Genomic DNA, 15,277 nt, shown 5'->3' with positions numbered 1-15,277 from the left:
CATGAAACAGGGATCTGTGTAGCACAATGCATGGAAAAATAAGTACATGAACACACTGCATATACCTCACAACCAAGGGCCATCTGAAGAAGTAGATGTCAAACTACTAAAGTTGTTCATGCCATCGATCTCACAGCATCAATCACATGGAAATGGTTTCTCACACATGAATGTTGACACCTGCATTCCACTTAGAAAAGTGGCTAAAGAATAGAATGAGAAAATGAAAAATCTGAACACACCATCAGACTTTTGGAATTGAATAGTGCAAAGTCGACTGTCAAATTTCTGAATTTTGAGAGATTGAGAATCTAGGGCTCAAGAAATATTTTATACCCCCAGAGATTCCTCAAAGATTTTGCTCCATGGGTGGACTAGAAATCTGCAGCTCAAAATGCGAATTTGACCTCTGCATTGTGATCCATGTGGAAAACTGTGAAAAATGAATATAAATTTAACTATGTTCTGACAAAAGTAACTTTTACCTCGAGAATATTTTGACATCAAAGAATATTCCACCTTCTCTGTCTCGAAATATGTGTCTGCTCCTGGTTCCTCTATCCCCTCCTGAGCGCACTAACAAAAATGAGTTTATATGTAAATCTTGGGTGGATTAACCCATGTGGGGTTGGTTGGCACAATGGTAGAATTTAGAAAATGGTTGAGGAGGGTTCAGGGGATCAAATCCTGCCCCTCCCAAATTAACATGTAAAATCTTTTTTTTGGATTTTATTATTGGGCGATGGGTCCATTGTTTTGGTGTCCTACGCCCCATTTATTATCATCTATTCCACATGGTATTAAAGGCAGAGCGGTGTGCGTTAAAGGGAGGTGCGTTGTTTTGTTTGACATGCCATGAGGCCATCACATGTTGGTGGGCTAGCCCACGGGGCTGGCGTGTGCTCGGTACCTGATGACCTCCAATTAACTGTGTGTACATTTGCGGAGAGTGGTGTGGGCCGGGTCCACATGACGTGGCCCGCCCACCCGATTAATACATTGTATGGTGGTCGTTGGAGGGTCCAGCGGGGTCATGGTCATCGGATGATATTTAAACATAGTTTTTGTGGTTTATGGTTGCGGTTGGGCCAACGGGGGTCAAGGCCCATCGACTTTTTAATAAAAAAAAATTATATAATATATTTTGGGGGTGGCAGGGGTGGTGGCCCGCCACCTCGTATGAATATATATTTTTTTTACTTAATAATAGGGAAATTTGTTTTAATTTTTCAGACATAAGGTTTATTAGAAAAATTAAAGAGGCACCAATTTTGCCCGCTTCGAGCGGTAAGTTTCATGCCTCGGGGTCAGTCAAATTGTAGGATGCTTAAACCTGGTCCATAACCCAACTTTGACCAGAACGTTGACTGCCTCGTTCTCCCTCATATGAGCTCGAATTTGTGAATCGTTCACACTACCACGATCAGGACAACGAGATATACGCTCTGGTCCTTGCTTGAAATCATTTTGACCATTTTTATTTTCGAGCGTTCATAAGCCCTCTTCTTCCTGTGTGTGTCCCTGGAGCCACATAGATCAATCCTCCTTATTGAGGAGCTTTTGGTGCTCCAAAAGCATGAAAAATAATCTCCAACTTCTCTACACCTTGTTTGCATCGCAAGTGTCTTGAAAGGTCTCACTTCCATCTCCTTCTACTTTTTTCTTCGGAGCCTTAAGCAATGAGCTGACACCTGCAACCTGTAGCACATTGTTTTTTCAAAATGCATGCTTGTCTTAATTGACCAACTAATGAACCAGGCATCCCACACTTGGCACGAGTTCATAACACATACTCGATGGTCAAGTTCACATCAAGATGGACGCAAAACCCCAGCTACGAAAGCAAGGCCAACATATCATTGTTGCTCCAACAAGTGATGGAAAACTCATCATCACTACAACACATGATTTAAAAACACAAGGCTAAACACTATTGTTTTGCTTTCAAAAATGATGGAAACACAACATCACCTTCACAGTTTATCATGCTACTCAAAATAAGAACAAACGTCATTGTTGTTGAACAAGTGACGAAAACACATCATCACTTTTACATTTTAAAATGCAACAAATGATTTAAAAAAGCACGACCATGAAATGCTAACATATCTAGAAACCATTTTTCACCTATCAAGGTGAATGGGTTGCATCCTTATGGTGCATTCGTTTGTCAAACAACTGTTTCATCTGGTTCATGTATGGAAATTTTGTCTTTAGGGTGCTGCTCTGGATGGAGCCTCCAACAAGTGGCTCTTTGATGGCCACTTCTATCGCAATGACTGCAATAGGTTTTCTTCCTCTAGATCTGCTTAACATGTTTCTTTACCTGTTGTTGAGAGGGTAATCCAAAAAAGGTACATGTTTTTCGATGCCATGTTTTACATTCATCTTTAAAAACATGATTATAATCGAAATTAACATTTGAATGTCAAGAGTGGTTATACCTTTCCTTGTTGTCTCTGGTGTAAGTATGGCGATGAGAGCTTGGCTCAGCCCTTTCCTTGCAATGGAAACTGCCATTGGATGATGGGGATGTGTTCCCATCATTCTCTTTACTTGACGATTTCAATGATGTCTCAAGAGGATCTGACACCTTCGAGCATTCTCCCTCCGTGTATCTTGAGCCTGCAAATTGAGGTCTTTGTTTCCTCCTTTTTCCTCGAAAGGGTAAGAAGCCTCATGTTTGTCCTTGTAATTGGGATCTGCAAATCACCAACAGAAATCATACTATGTGAAGAAGAAACTAAAAGGAAATCAATATCTTTTACCTCCTCTATCGATTTGGAAAAAACTGATGAGGGCTTCTCATCATCTATTGTTGGTGGTTCGCTAGCTATCTCAGTGCATTCCCCAACTTCCTTTCTGACATACCCAAGTCCTGTTCAACAAGGTAATTCCTCCACTTTGATGGGGTTGACAATGCCTTGCACATTAACACCAAAGCCTTTTCCTTGATACCCCATTCTCTTCAACAGTTTGGAGCTAATTCCCGTGGTATGATTTTCAAAAAGAGTGAAATCATCATCAGGACACATACATGAATTCAAAGAACTACTTTTTACCTAACATGGGTCACGCTGCAGCTTTTCCAAGACCTCGTCCTTTCCTTGCAGCTGTCGTAGCAAGCTATGTTTCTCCTCTTTCTCTTCATGTAGATGCATCTTCAATTTAGCGTTCTCTATTTGAAGATTCTGCTTGTTGTGCTTCAGTTCTTCTAGGGCCTCTTCCGTGCCTTGCAACTGAAGCTACAATCCCTCTTTTTCTTTTGCCTCTTTTTGTAGAGTTTCATACATTATTACCACCCTTTTGGAAATTTTGAGCATGGTCTCATACATTGCTTTTTCATCCTCTGTCACTGCACATTCCATTGTTCATGGTGCAATTCACATCCATGCAAAGACCGCTTTGATACAACTTGATCCAGGTCCGAGTGTGACAAAGGACCCTTCCAAGACCTTTTACTATTGTGATATGTTAGATTGCATTTTTAAAAGAACATAAATGAATACATGTGCATGTTGTAAAGAAGAGGAACATGTCAATCATCAGCAACATAGAAACATAAGCCATTGATAACGAAGTTCGTCTAGGAGGGACTACGCCTTCAGGCCCCGGTGTCAAGATGGTGTAGGCCGCTGCAATATGTGCTATCAATAGTGATGATGTACATAGATATGGTGTCACTATCATACAAGGAAAATTCCCTCACGCAGAAGTGTTACCAAGAGATGTTCCACTACAGGAACTCTCAATCAAAAGACTCCTATCAATATGACATAAACTCATGCATGATGAGCATCCTGCTAGCATGGTAGAAAAGGGATCTCAATGAAACCATACATGATGACAATATAGGTATCCCATAAACATACAACAAAGGGATCTCAAAACATAACATGACCAATCATGACAACAAGTACCTCACATAGACAATTCCGCGTCAAATCAAGAAGGAATCATGAAAACAAGTAATAAACAAGATCCCTCATCAACATCAAATAGGGATCTGTGCAGCAAAATGCATGGAAAAATAGGTACATGAACACATTGCATATACCTCACAACCAAGTGCCATATGAAGAAGTGGATGTAAAACTTCTGAAGTTGTTCATGCCATCGATCGGATGGCATCAATCACATGGAAATTGTTGCTCACACATGAATGCTAACACTTGCATTCTGCTTAGAAAAGTGGCTAAAGAATATAATGAGAATATGAAAAATATGAATGCACCATTAGATTTGTGGCATCGAATAGTGAAAAATCGATTGTCAAATTTATGAATTTTGAGGAATTGAGAATTTGGGGTTCAAGGAATCCTTTAGATTCCCCCTAAATTCCTCAAAGATTCTGGTCCATGGGTGGACTAGAAATACACAACTCAAAAGGAAAATCTTCCTCGCCATTGAGATCAATGCGGAAAACCGTGAAAAATGACTATAAACTTGACTATGTTCTGACAATTCTTTTTTTTACTTCCCCGAAGAATCTTTGGGCATCAAAGAATATCATGCCTCCTCTGTCTCAAAATCTATGACCGCTCTTGGTTCCTCCATTCCCTCCTAGCCACACTGAAAAAATGAGTTTATATGTAAATCTTGGGTGGATTAACCCATGTGGGGTCTGTTGGCGCAATGGTAGAGTTTAGAAAATGGTTGAGGAGGGGTAAGGGGATAAAATCCCGCCCCTCCCAAATTAACATGCAAAATCTTTTTTTTAGATTTTATTATTGGACGATGGGTCCACTGTTTTGGTGGCCCACGCCACATTTGTTTCCATCGGTTCCGCATGGTATTAAAGGTGGCATGGTGTGCGTTAAACGTGAGTAGTGTTGTTTTATTTGACGTGCCATGTTGTTGCCTCATGGTGGCAGGCCAACCGACGTGGCTGGCATGGGATCGGTACTCACCAACCTCCCGTTAACTATGCATACGTTTGCAGATAGGGATGCGGGCTAGGTCCACCAGAGGTGGCCCGCCCACTCCATTAATACGAAAATTTTATTATGTTCGATGGAGGGTCCGGCGGGGTCGTGGCCATTGGCCCATATTTAAACATAGCTTTGTGGTTTATGGTTGCGATTGGGCTAGAGGGGGTCATGGCCCATCGGCCCTTTAATCAAATTTTGTTATATAATATATTTTGGGGGTGGCGTGGGTGGTGGCCCACCAACTCGTATATATATATATATCTATATATATATATATATATATATATATATATATATATATATATATATATATATATATATATATATATATATTTATTTATTTATTTATTTATTTATTTATTTATTTATTTATCTATTTATTTAATAATAGGGCAATTTGTTGAAATTTGTCTAACATAAGGGTTTTTAGAAAAATTAAAGAGGCAACAATTTAGCCCACTTGCGGATCTAAGTTTCATGCCTTGTGGACAGTCAAATTGTAGGACACTTAAACTTGGCCCACAACCCAACTTTGACCAGAACTTTGACTTGCTCATTCTCCCTCATACGAACTTGGATTGACGAACCGTTCACACTGCCGTGATTAGGATGATGAGATATACACTTAGGTCCTAGTTTGAAATCATTCTAACCATTTTTATTTTCGAGCATTCATAAGCCTTCTTTGTCCTGTGTGTGTCCCTGGAGCCACCTAGATCATTAAGAGAAGATCTAGAGTGTCTCCATCGTGAACTCATTTGATCAATTCCAACTAATGTATGCAGGCTCTTAGATTGCCTCAAACCTACTTTAAGAGTTTTTATTTTGGCAACGATTTTTTATTCTAATTATCAGTTGTCACAACCTTAGTTAGGTGGCCTAAAATTTGTTTATTAAGTTTGTAGGATAGGTCCTCAAGAAATTAACCAGATAGGAGGAACATAAGCATTATCCTTCTAAAAAGTTTCAAAATATTCACCATAAATAAAACCATCACAAAAATTGAATGGTTCAATCCAATTTGTTTATTTTCATTCAAAAAATGGAATGGCAGTAAAAAAAAAGTGAAAGAAACACAAATCCAAATCAATATAGAGTTATCAGAGTAATTTAATATATCGATATATTAGATAAAAATAGGGGAACAAACTATGCAATGGAATGAAGTCAAGTGAATACCATTGGTCTGTACAATTATTGCTGAAAATAAAATTATTGGAGAGAAAAGGTATCCAGGGATTAAAGTTTTACGTGTGTTCTTCGTCGGTCCATGGAATTCCCTTGCGACCTTCATGGTCAGATTTGGAGCTCCCCTTTCCCATTACATTACTTTCAGATGTCATATTCACATAAACAGAAGAATGGGTTTTGCCTTTCTTTACACTTCCATTATCAATAGCTCACTTTGCATTTACCATCAAGGACATCAAACAAGAACACATTTCTTGAAATTTAGGGCTTGGAGAATAGAATGAAGTATGGTAAACCTCTTTCTCAATGATAATATGTTCCACTTGTGACACACTGTTCTCAATCTGAGGATTCTCTTGAGTGGCAATCTAGCCAAGACTAGCTCTAATATCACCTCAGGAAGTCTCTTCCATATAGAGGGAATGGTTGGAATCTCTTCTTTGCATTGATTTTTTGGTACAGATTTCAAGGTATCTTCATTTTTCGAAGGCACTCGTTTAGAGCATTACAGCAGCACCAACATCAGGTTTCTAGGGACCCAATCACTCACTCTTGTTATCAGATCCATGGATTTACCCAAACCCTTGCTTCTAAATTCTAAGGTTTTTCTTCCAAATGCTTGAATCTGACTATTTCATACACTCAACTTCTCTCCTCCAACTTCGACATTTTGCTCGATGCCAGCTGAGTCAAAGTGAACCTTCACTCCTCCTTCTTTACCACATCATCTTTGAACAACGTCGAGAGATTGCACCTCGACGGGACAGAAATTATGTGAAAGGCTTTTAGGTAGGTCGGCTTGTGGGCGGGGAAGGCGGAGCCAACATCTTCCAATTGTCCAACTTCCACATCATTGTCGGCCTATGGGCACTCCAAGTTCTGGCAGAACCAAGAAACCTCCATGAGACATGGAACAATGATCCTCGTCATAGGGTTAGGGTCTAGCAGTGAGATAACCAGACATCGAACTTCAGAGGAAAATGAGGCGGGTATTTGAAATCCCCTTGTATATCTTCTTATACATTACTATCAGATTCGAATCCTAGAATGATAGGTACCCCATGAGGAGCACAAACAATATGACCATGCAAGACCAGATGTTGGCCTTGGCTCCATCGGGTCCCTTCTTCGTAATCACCTCTGGAAAAACGTATGCCGGTGTGATGCATGCCATCTAGAGAAGGTAGTCTTTTCTGAACTGCTTCAGCAACACACTGATGTCGAAGATGGTGCCCTTCATATCGTGATTTTCTTCTAATAATAGGTTCTACAGCTTCAAATCCAAGTGATACACATCGACTGTGGCAGAAATCAACCGCATTAATCAACTGCCGGAGAGCTCACTACCAAAGTTCAGGAGTTCGTAGACGACATCTTTACCTATGCAAATCGAATACTAGTGTTCAAAGAATTCATAAGTACTTTCTCGTGATCGAATGGCTCAACTTTTCTCAATCGTCTAACATATAACCTTACGGCACAATAAGGGGGGAGTTGATTTCGAAGGGCAATGCCTTATGGTGTAAATATATACATAATTGACATTAAAATAATTTACATAACATGTACATTCAAATTAAAATGTTTCTTTATTATTAATAATGTATTTTTAAGTATATGTCAATATTGTTTCGTATTAAAATATTTAATTGATAACCCACATTGATTATTCTTTTTATATAAAACATAAAAATATTTTATTTTAACAATTTTATGAACATAAATTAGTTAAAATAGATCTTCAATTAGTTTATTTAAATCTCTTGTTAAAATATTTTTGAAAACACATTTTTTTACTTATTTTTCTTATTGTAGCCAATATTATTTTTCTATTTACAATATAATTTTTATTTTTATTTTAAAAGGAACAAATTTTGGATAAACTTACACATCCCCTCGGCTCAATAAATAATATTAGTTAATCATATTTCTTATTTTTTGGTGATGACATTCAATAATATAATATTTTATTATTTGTTTTATTTTTATGATGATATTTTGTCTTTGTTAATTCTTTTGTTAACTATATTTAAGCTAAGCAAGACGTACTAGCTATTTTTAGCAAGGAATAATTTCAGATGCAATTTGGCCCACTAATACCCTAAAATAGGTGGAGCATGAATCGAAAACAATTAGCGGGTAAAAAACAATAAAATAAGAAAACCCTAAAAGCTCTAGGTTTGGGTTATGTTAACTAGAGTTAAGAAAAAATAATTAAAAAAAGCAGCGAAAAGCCCATGGCATGGTTATTTGGGTAATCAATCAGGCTATAAATATATGGACTCATTGCCCTTACCACATATCGCTCATCTCATATTGATCGAGCAAAAGTTCGTTCATACTTTCTCGAGTTCTCTTCGCTTATACACACAGAAATTCAGTCCTTTCTTTTTATTCAGATCATCTTTTATTCGGATCAACTTTTTAGTTGGGGAGCCATGGCCTCGGAAAGCAAGGTGAGTTTGAGGAGCTCAGATAGTGAATTTTTTTATGTCATTGAGGCTGTGGCATTTGAATCTCAGACCATCAAGTACATGATCGAGGACACTCGCACCACCAATGCTATTCTTCTGCCAAACGTTTCTAGTGAGATACTCTCGAAGGTCATCGAGTACTGCAAGTAACATGTCAATGCTCAGAATCTTGCACATGAGAAATCAGCCATTTCGGAGGATGAAATCAAGACTTGGGATGAAGAATTCGTTAAAGTTGATCAGGCCACTTTGTTGGACCTTATCCTGGTATTCTGTCAGAAACCCTTATTTGATGGTTTGGTATTCTTTGAACCAAACTAACGCTTTTCTTATTTGTTGTTTTGAGGGGTATAATCTACCTGAGTTACACCAGCCAAATTGTTTGGAACCTCTGAGGACAGTTACCAATGGCTTCTCCAGTAAATCAAAGTTCCATCAACTAATTGTTTTTTTAATTTCTGAGATCCTTCAATGGTAGAAATCTCTGTGTAGTCTCATTCCATGTAATTGTTCTGCAATATCTTCGTCGCTTTCTTTAGTAATTCTTATCACATGTATATGCCTGTCCAGGCTATAGATACATTTGTATATTTTACAGAAATTTTGGCTTGTTAAGCTTTTGGGGTTTTGCAGGCTGCTAATTACCTAAACATAAAAAATCTGCTAGATCTTACATGTCGAACTGTTGTTGCCGACATGATAAAAGGGAAAACGCCAGAAGAGATACGTAAAAATTTCAAATTAAAGAATGATTTTACTCATGAAGAGGAGGAGGACGTTAGGCGTGAAAATCAGTGGGCCTATGAATGATTCTAGGGAACTGGTGCAAAAACAGCATATATATTTCTGTGCCATGGTTTTTTCTTTTATTGTAGTCAAGAATTTGTTTAGAAACTATTGTTTAGATTCATCGATTTCTAATACTGGACCGGCTTGTTGGGCTTGTCGAATTTCTGATAAATATTGCAACTATTTTTCTTTCAACCGTGTAGTGAAATGGGCTCCAATTGCATGGTTTTAACGTTTTGAATTTTTTTGAATATATGTGCACTGGTTTTAACATTTTTGAATTTTTTTGAATCTATGTGCACTGGATTGCTTTTTCATTTTTTATTTCCTTGTATTGCACGAATGAATGTGCTGAGTTTAGAGTATTATTGCATGAATGAATTGCCTCAGTTTAGAGGATTATTGCATGAATGAATGGGTCCAACTGTGTGGCATGCTTGTATATGTTTTACTATAGTAATTTAGAAGTTGGGGACTAACAAAAATGCAATTTGGTTTGGAACTCTTTTTCCTTAAAAATTGTTTTTGCAAGTAGAACATGTTGTTTTATTAAAAGAAAATTCACATGTCTTATCTGGTTTTAACAATTTGATTTTTTATTTTTTTTTAATTTATGTGCCCTGAATATATTTTATATTTTTAATTTCCTTGCTATTATTTTTGCACAAACGAATTCACTAAATTTAGAGTATTATTGCACGAATAAATGGCCTCGGTTTGCATCCCAGGTTTTAATATTTTGATTTTGTTTTGAATTTTATTTGCCCTAAATGGCTTTTATATTTTTAATTTCCTTGCTATTATTATTGCATGAATGAATTCGGTAAATTTAGACTATTGTCGCACGAATAAATTTAGAGTTTGGATCATCGCAGCTTGATACTTTCTTTTGCTTGTATCCACCAGTTGAGAGCCTTCCTTTCGTGCGAAAAACTCATAAAGTTGCAAATGAGGGCATGCAAGCTCATAAAGTTGCAAATGAGGGCATGCTCTTGATTTCTATTGTTGGTATTTCTTAGTTTTTGGTTTCCACGTGTTTGGGGCCGATTGCTGAGCCCAGGTCTTCCCGTTGGTCCCTGCCGAGGTGTTTCTTGGTTGATGTTCAACAGTTTTTCCTGCTGCTCCTCTCCTGAGTGGTTGGATGAAGGCTTTTTGAAGGCATCGTGATTGGTAAGTTTGGTGGAGGCCTCCATCTTTTTTAATTTCCAGGGACAATTGTACTCTAGGAGGGGTGTCAGATTCCCCTCCTGACGGTACCATGGACTGTTCAAAATTGGCCACGTCATAGCTCTTCAAGAGGCTTTCGGCACGTTAGAGAAGTGGTCACCAAAATTTACCCATAAAAAAAAAAAAAATTGATTTCTACCAGTTTAAAAAAAATTTAACATTATAAAATGTCATTTGAAGGGCTGCTTGTCGACCTAATATTTTAGAAAATTTAGGTTATCTCTGAAAATTCTGGTTACCTATTACCGCGGTTCTTCGGGCCGGCTGCCGGCACCGGGCTCTAGTTGCAACTTGCCTCGATGCCTTGTTCTTTGACTGTCCTGTAGAGTCACTCTAGAGTCTAGGGTAGTGGTATGAAGGGGAGGTTGTTGCATCATTAAAAAAAGTAATGGGTAGATTGTAATGGAGGTCGTTGCATTGAATTTGTAATGGAGGCTGTGGCATTGAATTTTCGAGGCCAGCATTCATAATGGTGGGCATGATGCTGATATTTTTCCCTATTTTGCATCTAGTGGGGTGTGTCTTCTCGTTGGGTGTGTCATGCGGTTAAGAAGATTAAAATCTATTTACATTAATTAGTTTTTTTTTCTTGCTCTCACATACCTATGATACACCTTGTCTAGGAAGGCAACTACTCATTACTAGAGGAAAACCTAATTATCGATTCCACAAGCTTAGCTGATTAGTATTACTCAGGGCCAGTGACCACTGCCGAGGATTTTTTTATATCACCACATTTAACCAGAGAATTGCGAGCAGCGAAGGAGCCATTTTCCTTTTTTGAAATTGCGAAAAACCCATTTTTACAGGTAATTATGGATAACCCAAAATAGCTTATCTATATGCCACTATTTTTACAGCTATTTCTCGACAAACCGAAAGAGTATTCATTTGTATGAAAAGTCTCAAAACCCAAAAGCAAATATTTAGTCATGTCAATTCTATCACCTTTTAACCTTGGTCTCAAATGGGTTTTACAATTCTTACCAACATTCAATCTCATTGTCACCATAAAGATTGATTTTTGATGATGTTGAAATTGTTGATTATCTTTTTAAGGAGATTGATTTTTGATGATGTTGAAATGGTTGATTATCTTTTTAAGGAGTTGTATCAGTTAGGTGCTCACACAGTTCATGTAACTTAGCTTCAAACATTCTTGCTAACATGCTTGCTCTCTTGATGAGATCATTATTGATTCTTGACATGACATTTAGTTTTATACCTAGTGGATTTCCTTGGGAAACACATTATGATAAAAAGTATTGTTTTTCTTCAGTAGTGTATAAATACCTAGTTGGTTTCTTAAAAAAAACATATAATGTAAAAATAAAAATAAAAATCTAGTCCACCTTGAGAAATACATCATGCAAAAAAAGGTTCAAATTGGTCTAGCTTGAGTCACTGCAGAAAAATTATTAACCTCCCCACTTGAATTCAAATCTAACTTATGACATAAATCTCTTTTTCATGTCCTAGAATTGTTATATTAATACATTTTTTTCCCATGATACAATATTTAACCCCCTTTTTTCACCAATTTTAACTCTTATACCATGCACTTCCTTTTCATTTTGACATAAACAATGAATGGTTCAACCCTAAATTCGTAGGAGTTTTCAAACAACCAACTTCATCCTCAAGTTTCGTGCATATGAAAGTGATTATAAAAATTATGGGACATGGGTTTTCTCGCAGTATAGAAAATTGATTATGGCATAGGATTTTTATAAAAATTCATCATGATCTGAGAGATGCAATAGATTTTCTAAGGCAGATTTGATAAAAATGCACAATTTCCATTTTTTTTAATCATGCACCTATTTGAATAAAATGGGTAGTTACGACCTAAATTTGTAATATAATATGTATAAAAACACCTATGCTAGAAGAGAGGATGTTATTCTAATTTCATTTTTCTGGTTTGGACCTTGAGCATATGGTTGTTGATGTAAAAGACTGATTGATTTTTAATACAAGAATCCTAATGTCAAGTTCTTCTTCTCATTTTTGGTGTATTTTATGATAGTTTCTTCTCTGTTATTTAATATTTTAAAAGACGGTGCAAGCTATAGTAATAGAAGAATTCTAATGTCAAGTTCTTCTCATTTTTGGTGTATTTTATGATAGTTTCTTCTGTGTGATTTAATATTTTAAAAGAGGATGCGTTCTGGACTGGTAAGACACACCGGATCAACTCGACACCTCCCTAGTTGTATATTTTTAGTGTGGTTTGTAGATCTTGTGAATAGTTTGTGTTAATTTACAAGTATTGGTGTATTGACCATGATGTATATGTGTGCTACTTATTACACTTTGTTTCCTTCATTTATACAACACTTTGACTTGTGCTCATTTAGCACTTATTTCTCGAAAGGTGCAACTATAAGTGTGACATATCTCCTTAAAATTATTACATTACTCAATTGCATGGATAAAAACCATAAAAAATAACAATATCTCTATTATATGTTTGTAGGTGATTTTTTAGGTAACACATTGATGTAATTTGTTTCAAGGTTTTAGCCTTCTTGTAGATCTAAGATATTTTAACAAAGAGCATAGTGAAACATAATTATTATTAATTGATGCCCTGAAGAAAAAAAATGGAAACATTGAGTAAGCAACCTGAAACTCTATTATGACACATGTGGAAGATGATGAAATGAAACATGATATATCAATATTACGAGGCCAAGTGAAACACATTTTTCTCTCACAAAATTAAAAGAAGCTAAGATCGATGGTATAGAAGAAAAACTGAAAAAAAAAAAACATAGATGATTTGAAGAAATACATGGAAGGTTTGAAGGAATGCTTCACAAAGTTTCTACAAGAAATGCGTCCTAATGGTGAAAGGGTAGTAGAGGAAACTCATGATGAGAAGAAAAGAAATGTGAATCATGATTTCATACCCTAACGTTGTATTGAATACCCACCATATTCCAAAAATCAATATGATGAAGTTTGATGGCAAGGATCCCGTAACATTGATACTACAGATGGAGCAATATTTTGACCTCCATAATGTGAAAAAACACAAGGTACACATTGCAACTTTATACTAAAAACCCAATCAGTTTGTATGGTATCAATGGCTTTTCTCTCCTAAACAAATTATCACTTGGTCAATTTTTATGAAGGAAATTATAACACATTATGAGGATACAAAGAAAAACACCTTCTTTAGCCAATTGATAAATCTCAAACAAAAGGGGTCAATGGTGAAGCACATTGAGGACTTCCAAAAATTAAATATAAGTGTAAATGATGCCATCAACAATTACATTAGCTACAATGTAAAGTCAATGCAACCATGGATCACATTGTATGAAAAGAAAAAAAATGAGATGGTGACAATAAATCATTTATATGATTTAATGGTAGAACATGCTTTATCTTGATCTTTAAAAAAAAAATGTAAAATATTTATCTCTATAGTTAATTGGATATCTAGATCATAGAGAAATATGACATATTTGGTTTTTTTCACAAGGATAAGTGGATGTACTAAGCATAAGTGTATGGTGCAACAGCTCTGTAATATGTGAAATTCTTATAAATCCATCAGATAAATAGTTTTAGTATCGATGTTTCAAACTCTCAAGTTTTGTTCATCTTTACAAAAAAGAACAAAAAAATATGATCAAGCCAAAGAAATGAATAAAAAGAGTAACAATAAATCCAAAATATTGTGAAAATAATCAAATTATTTTTATTTATTTAAGAACTTTCATTTTTGAGATAAAATTTGATCACTTGATCACACCTCCTAGCTAGGAAATTTTGGACTCCAAAGTTTACTTCCCTAGTTAATATTAATAGGCTAGGATTCAAAAACACCCTAAACTCAATCTAAAATGGAAAATTTTTAATTGGTGCCCTTCAAGCCCCAATCAAGGCACATCACCTATCTTCTTCATGAAGACCTATTGTCTTGGAAAAAAATTAGTGAAGATCCTTATTGTTGTTGCAAGAACAAAAGAATGATGAGTGGAATATGAACACTCTCTTTGCTTTGATCTTTACATGGCTCAAAAATAGTTCATATTGAATTTAAACTTTTGAAGAAAAACTTAACTCCATCTTGGAATTAAAAAGAAAAATAAACTTTCTTTAATGTCTTCAAGGTGAGCTTGTACATAAAAAGTACAGTGCTGCAAAATGTTGCATGATATGATTGACCTTGCCTACAAAACATAGTCATCTTATACAATCTTGAAAACAAAGATTCTATACACACAAGTTTGAAATCGAATACTTGTATGAGTGAACATATGACAAACATGTAGACATCCTTGAACGACAATCTTGTACATTCATAAAAGTCCTATAACATGTGGACTATAACAAGAAAATACATACATCAATGAAAAACTTCTACTTGTTGAACATAGTTAATGATTGTTCGCTTTACAAAATTACCTAAATAGGTAATGACAACAAGTAATTACAAAATTTACAAAACAAATTTACAATAAATTATACCCAAACTTTGCCTCTCTTAGGCTTATGGGTTCTCTTCTTTCATCATCATTGTCTTGAAGGTCGCTTAGGATTGTTATGTCTTCTTTACCACCTCTTATTTCCCTTGCATTATGTAGCACAATCTCTTTACCTTTATTTGAAAGAATCTTTGAATGTAACTTCAAACATCGTTCAATG

General features: G+C 36.0%; 1 pseudogene; it reads left to right on the top strand.

The window, feature by feature from the left end:
* Nucleotides 1-8,560: 8,560 nt before the first annotated feature.
* Nucleotides 8,561-9,406, top strand: LOC149171077 (SKP1-like protein 1B; annotated as a pseudogene).
* Nucleotides 9,407-15,277: the final 5,871 nt, after the last annotated feature.

Source organism: Pinus tabuliformis, chromosome 4_2 (genome assembly GCF_031772625.1).
Source record: "Pinus tabuliformis cultivar Carrire ecotype Pingquan chromosome 4_2, CPIR1, whole genome shotgun sequence".
In the NCBI taxonomy this organism is placed as follows: Eukaryota; Viridiplantae; Streptophyta; class Pinopsida; order Pinales; family Pinaceae; genus Pinus; species Pinus tabuliformis.
Note: the sequence above shows the minus strand (reverse complement) of the source record. Positions and strands in the feature narration are given on the sequence as shown.